The sequence below is a fragment of the Triticum dicoccoides genome, chromosome 6A (genome assembly GCF_002162155.2).
Source record: "Triticum dicoccoides isolate Atlit2015 ecotype Zavitan chromosome 6A, WEW_v2.0, whole genome shotgun sequence".
Lineage (NCBI taxonomy): Eukaryota > Viridiplantae > Streptophyta > Magnoliopsida > Poales > Poaceae > Triticum > Triticum dicoccoides.
In genome coordinates, this window is record NC_041390.1 from 6,402,705 (window position 1) to 6,409,960 (window position 7,256).

Genomic DNA, 7,256 nt, shown 5'->3' on the forward strand with positions numbered 1-7,256 from the left:
TTAATGCTTCCTATCCGGCAACACCAACCAACAGTGGACGCGTCCCAGATCAATGGCCAGAAAACTCACGTCGTCGGTCGTAAGTGTTCCAGACATTGTGGAGATGCTGCTGTACTCCGCTGGTCACATGTACCATGAACATGGAGTGTTGCATGTAGTTCGATGCTTGCCTACAGAAGATGCTTGATGCTTTGTTTTGTTGACGGATATTTAGTAATGACTTGCAGCAACAGTACGTTGCTTCAGCTTTTGGCTGGAGCCTACTTCTCATAAAATATGCCAAAGGTTCACTTGGTATTTTGTTTATAATAAGGACTTCACAATTTATGTATCCTGCACAAAATAAATATTTTATGCTTACATCTCTATGAACTGATCTGTTGATTGAATTATTCAACCCAGAGGACATTGAGTCTGTGGGGGACACAATATTTTTCTGCAAACGCCCTTACAAGTAATGCTTTTTGAAATATTACTATGTAGAAGAAATGCAGTTATTTTCTTACTATATAGAAGTAGAAATAGAAATATTATTATGTAGTTTCATGTTGAAGAAATACAATGATTTTACTGTGTAGAAGTAGAAATATTATTAGCACCATGAGGATTCGTGACTGCAAGTAGTTGTATGTTTCATTTGCACCTTTTCATGGGGAAGAAAAACAAACAAGAGACCCTCCTTGGCAGGCTTCCGGTGGAAGTGTGGAGATGCTCTGCTTCAGAACCTTATTATAACATGAATTATTCAATGTTAAGCATTGTTTTAAATCAATTTATTGAGCTAGGACATAAAAAGGAATTGATTTTTTTCACCCGTTGCAACGCATGGGCACTTTTGCTAGTAAAAGATTTAAAGATAACAATGTGGTGCGCGTGTGACCGGGACCACAAAAGGTCCTGCCTGCCCTAGCTGCATCCACCCGGTTTACCCTCATCAGAGAAGTAACGTATGGAGTATAGTATATAAAAGCAAGGTAGCTAGTCACCAGTTACTGAATGCCCTCCACTCATTACGGACAAGCAAAACTGAGGCTTTGGTACCGAGTGTGACACCGGCAGCGGAGATGGACAACGCCGCCTTGGGCTCCGGCGCCGGCGAGGGGATTAGGGTCCTCGTTGTGGATGAAGACCCCATCCACCTCGAGACCATGACCCAAACACTGAGGCGGTGCGGCTACCAAGGTACGTCGTCCGCTTTGTCATCGCTGCAGTTTCATTTTTCTGGTCTTGCAATATCTATACCGGCGACCTCACATTGTTGGTGCGTGCAGTGACTACGAAAGCCTCGCCGGCCGAAGCACTGCGAGAGGTACAGGAGAACCCGGACGGGATTGACCTCGTCTTGACGGTGGCGCACATCCGGGGGGACGGAATCGATGGCTTCACCCTCCTCCAGCAGGCCAGGGATCATTACCCTGTCATATGTAAGTCCTCCACATGTATTCACCTGATGATAGTTCTGCACGTAACATACAGAATAGATCGATCAATCCATAGACAGAGGGAGTTTAGAGTTTGAATGGATACAGGCATGTTCTGAGTTGGCTCCGACGTAGTTCCACCAGTAACGGCTGTAGTTTTTCTTCTTTTGTTTTTGGCCAGCAGTAACGGCAGCAGTTACCAGCTTGCTTGGCGAACCTCCGGGTTAGAATTGACCTCTGCCGAGCTGAGTAGTGAGTACCCAGCCGGCCGCTTCCCGTATCAACTTCTACACAGCAGAAGAGTGTTGTGGTCCGTTGCCCCCGTCACCTACGTGCACGCTCGCAGAGTCAAGCCTTACTGCACACGGACACGGCTAAACTACTATTCCCTTCGTTCCTAAATCTTTGTCTTTTTAGAGATTTCAAATGGACTACCACATACAGATGTATATAGACATATTTTAGAGTGTAGATTCACTCATTTTGCTCCCTATATAGTCACTGCGTCATCATCAAGTCGATAGTTATCATCTTTCTTCCTGCATCTTTCTCTTTCGGGACGTACTAGTTTAGCCGTGTCCCTGTGCAGTAAGGTGACTCTGCGAGTGTGCACGTAGGTGATGGGGGCAACGGACCACAGCACTCTTCTGCTGTGAAAGAGAAAAGTGCAAATTACCACAGCACTCATCCTGCTTGCATGGAAGGCAAGCTGGAAAAGGCACTCAGAAAACCCTGTATTCGGTTCAAAAAAGAAAACCCTGTATTGCTCCGTGCGTCTAGGATTATTGGATGATGATATGACGTGATTGCCCTTGTAATTTTGGCATTGCCTCGATCCTATTGGGCGCGAAAATCCTAATCCTATGGAAGCTTTGCCTAGGGACTAACCTCCCACAATTTCAGAGAGGTCCCCTCCCTCTACTTGACACAGCCTGTAAAATAAATTCTGCAGAAGTCATCCGTAGATTTAGGATTGCTCCCAGCAGTTACTACTTTATTTTAGTGTGGGAGAAGTTACTAATGTACTTAATGTGCAATGCTAGACGTACGTAAATATATTTTGAGTGTTTAACTGGCAGACATATGTGGAAGATTAGGATTGGGCCTAAGGGGAGGAAGCCATGAAAGTTCTGCACGTACATACGGAGTTTAGAGTCTAGAACCAACGAGGCATGTACTCAGTGTTAGTGGTGTTCTTGAAGGTGCCGTGATACGTACGAGTCGGCTCCAACGTAGTTCCAGCAGTAACAGCTGTAGTCATTTTGTTTTTTTGCCAGCAGTAACGGCTGCACTGCAGTTACCAGGTTCTCGTTGGCGAGCATCCCGGTTTTTTGTTGCGTACCTCTTCCTGTTGCCATCCATGCAAGCAGGATGAGTGTTGTGGTAATTTTCACCTTTCCATCTTTGATGGCAGATGAGTGCTGGAGTCAAGCCTTGCTGCACACGACTAAACTAGATGTCCCAAAAGACAAAGATGCAGGAAAGATGATAGCTATCGACTTGATGATGACGTGTTTGCCCTTAATGATGATCATATTGGGCGCGAAAATCCGAATCCTACAGAAGTTTTGCGTAGGGACTAACCTCCCCTGAATTTCAGAGAGGTCCCTTCCCTCTCTAATGATGTATAATTGATACTTGACACAGCCTGTAAAATAATTCTGCAGCAGTCATCTGTAGATGTAGGATTGCTCCCAGCAATTACTACTTTTTTTAGCGAGGGAGAAGTTACTATTGTACTTAATGAGCAATGCTAGATGTACATAATATATTTTGCATGTTTAACGGGCCCCCGCGCGCGAAATTCAGGGGAGAGAAAATTAGTGAGAAGGATTATGTAAAACATTTTGTAAGTTTACCTAGGTGTGGGATTATTGGTACTTAATATACGGGTACAATGAAAAGCGCTGGTCACACATATATTCATCAATCTCGCATGTTTGTACATATGTACTAATAGACTTGCATTTGTTGTACAGTGTTCTCTGGCGACGCGACCACAGAGACGGTGAGGAGGGGGTTCATTGAAGGTGCATGTGACTTCCTGACCAAGCCCCTGCATGATGATGTTATGCGCAACATCTGTCATCATGTCAACCCGCGGAGGCTCAACACCGCCCCTACCGCTGTCCCCATGAACACCGATTCTCACAGCAACCACATTGTCCATCGGGATGACAAATCAGGGAAAAGACCAATAGAACTGGACGACTCCAATGAGGGGGGCTATGAGGGCAGGATCACCAATGGGATCAAGTTCCACTGGAGTGCACATAAGCATGCACTATTCCACAGAGCCACCAACCGACTCAATGAAACAAAAGGTATGTGACTTTAATTAAAATGTATTATTCAAATACCTCCATGTTGGCATATATATGGTAATCGTGTCATACATAATTTATTTCTACTTGTTCTACCCGCATACACATTTACTACATGCGAGCATGCATATTGATGTTAGCGAGTTCACCCTGGATGACGAATATATGAAAAGTCCAAGTTATGACTCTCAACCTACCACTCGGTTTAGGATTCAACCCTCAACTCCAATGCCCCGCCTACCATATTGTGATGGAGTACCTGCTCTCTCTCTCTCTCTCTCTCTCTCTCTCTCTCTCTCTCTCTCTCTCTCATTGTCCTTCTGCTCCTCTTCTGCGCAGTCCTCCGCCATGTTCTCTGCTTTGCTGATATCCTCCTCCTCTCCTTCCTCCTTGGATCTGGACAATATACATGCCCATTGCTTGTTCCCTTGTTGGATATGCAGTTTCATTCAATGGTGGAACCGAACGTTCATTCTTCCCCAGTTTTATCCACCCACTCCGGCTGCCCACGCAAACCAAAGAGAGAGTCAATGGTGAACCCAGTCAGGTTGCCGACAACATAGGCGGCGGGTCCTGGTGATCGTGGCGGTGATGTCCTTGTTATTTGTGATATATGCAGGGCAAGCAAGCACATGATGACCCTGCTGATAATATAGGGCGGCAATGTCCCCTGCATCAAACTGGTCGTGTTCTTGTTGGTGAACACATGTGTTCTTCCCCTTGGTGGGGAAGAACATGAGCATCTGTGGCATCGTGCATCTTCACCTCGGATTCGTGTAGATCTTCATGCACCTACTAGTGATCACGGGAGCAGGGAGGCTGATGGGGCTCGAGGATAAGCTATTGTTGGGTGTGTTCCACATGTAAATAGTTGCAAAACGCTAAGTCAGTGCACAACCCAATCAAAACAAGTGACCACCGAACAGGGAGATGATTCGTCAAACAATTGGCAAGCAAAGGGTGTGCATGAACCGGTTTTGGAGTTGAGTGTTGAATCCTAAATTGAGTGGCATGTAGAGGGTTGCAATGTGGAGTTTCCTCATATATAAGATGATGCATACCATGGACGGAGGCAATTGATCTACACATTAGGTGAATATCTAGTAGTTGATATTCAAAATATATTATGAAATGAGTATTTATTTTGGTCTCATTTAGTTGAGACATATACTTGATATAGCACAAATAGGTCACATGTCTTTCTCTGCGAGTGCACTCTTTGTGGAAGCAATGCGAGATGAAAATTGTTGTGGAGGACATGGAGGAACCAATGACATACAGTGCACGAGATGCATATCACCACTTTGAGGCATTAGGTTTGAATATATGTTCGAGCTTGGTTGGATAAGCACAATTAGATTACTACTAGTTTGTAATGTGTGGTATCTTAGACTTGTATGTTTTTTGTTAGTCGATGTCTTGTTTATTTATATGAATTGCTTGACCCCTTTCGAAAACCTTCCAAAGTGTATAGGTGATGGGGTCATATACCCAAGGCCTAGAAGGCATCTTCATCATTCATAGCACATTGAGGGCACCACCCTATATGATGGATCTGGTGTTTTTCCTTATTCAACATTTGTCTCTAACTCACTATATCATGTAACCACAGTATAGTCAAAATGATACTGTGACAATATGAACACTAACGTTTTGCTATGATTGTAATATTTATTTTTAGTAGAACAAAGTTCGATGCATGCCTTTAAAATAATATATACCTATTGCCCTTGCATGTTTTATCTTATTCTTTGCCCACTTCAGAATGTTGTGATGTTTTTATTATAATTGGCATGGATGTCAGTCAAGGCGCATGTTTACGAATAATTATGAATGTTAGGATGAAATAAGCAAATCACATGTATTGGTGCTATTGATTATTCCAAATTTCTAAGCTCGGCTCTCTTGGCATAATTTGCTTTCGACAATGCAGACTATACTCTGAGAAATATGAGAGAACTTATTACGGAGGACAATAGTGAAAATGCAACTACAGATCAAGACAGCATCCATCTGCAGGTACGTTTCAAGTTGATGTTCCTTCAATCTGAAACCTAGCTTCATCTATATGATCATGAAATTATGAGAAATTATACCACCACCCCCACTACCATACATATACTTTATTAATGTTTTCACTATATTTGAAATTTCAGAAAAACAAAGGTGACTGCTCAACTGATTGGCTTTCAACCATGCCCACAATCCCAACACACTATAACAATTCTTTGAATGACTATCCGAAATCTCAATATAGTGAGGGAACTTTCGAGTTCAATAGAGGATCTGAGGGAGCTATAAATCTTAACCAAACAAGTCAGCTAAGTAATATTGCAACACCAGTTGGTTATGGTTTTCATGGAAATGACGGCAGCACGACTAGTCTTTGTGGAGGTGCTCTTAGGGAACCAGCATCTAATACTAATAATGGTCACGGTTATACTAATGGTAATGGTGCTCATGCTGGAGTTCTAACAAATGGAAGCATGGTTAGTGCATCACAACCGTCCAATCTTGCACGAACAGCACAGCAGCCAATGCCCACTTTGAATTTATTTCCAAGCAATACGATGCTTGCCATGGATAATCAAAACCATATAAGGCAACAGGAGCTTCTACCACAGTTATATCCACTCATCTATGATTGTAGCATTGGAGGGATAAGGATGTTGACTCCACCTCTAGATGATGGTGAAGACCTCCTCAGAAGCTACCTTGGTGAGAGCGAGGAGATGCAAAACACCGCAACCACGGACATGGCCCATGGAATGAAGAATGCTGTAACCATGGCCATTACACTAGGAATAACGAATTCTGCAACTGTGGAGATGACCCAAGAAATTTCAGGAGATGGTGCTGCTGGTCAGACCGGTGCAATGCAGCTTCAAGGCCTCGGCAGTGAGTTTTTCAGCAAGGATAGTACTACTGTTGAAACAGCCGGCATATCAGGTGCAGGTGGACTAGGAACAGATGAGATGATGCACGGGATAAATATGGATGAATTTAACAAATTTCTGAGTGAGAAGGTATGTACTATTCTCAGTATTAGCATGCCTGCATTTTTCTATTTCATTGTCTTTCTAAAATTTGCGAGAACTTAAATTTTTGTCGCGGTAGTACTAAAATAAATATGCGAGCACTATTATTTCCTTACGACATTTGAGAACTAAATTTTGTAAAATAATGATACAAAAACTTTTAGCGTGTGGCTGCATACATTTTATCTGTTGTACGTACTTTGCATTGAATAATATTCAGTTGCAGCTCATGTCTTTGTGAAGATCATCATTTCTGATTAGTTTAGATATTACTTCACGGCTTACGGGAATATGAGTATTTAACGTATACTGTAAAAGTTTCACTGTGCTCACCATCAGACATGTTTTCGTGCTCACCGTCAGACATGTTAAAGGCAAAGCATCTTAGGGTACCTTATCATATGGTTCACATCACGATGTTCGAAACAAGTAAAATATTATGTGACCGCGTATTCACTATATGTTCTCCTCAC

The 7,256-nt window shown here is 42.9% G+C and overlaps 1 pseudogene; it reads left to right on the forward strand.

Annotated features, from left to right (window-relative positions):
- Positions 1–1,064: 1,064 nt before the first annotated feature.
- Positions 1,065–6,846, forward strand: LOC119315219 (annotated as a pseudogene).
- The last annotated feature ends 410 nt before the right edge of the window (positions 6,847–7,256 follow it).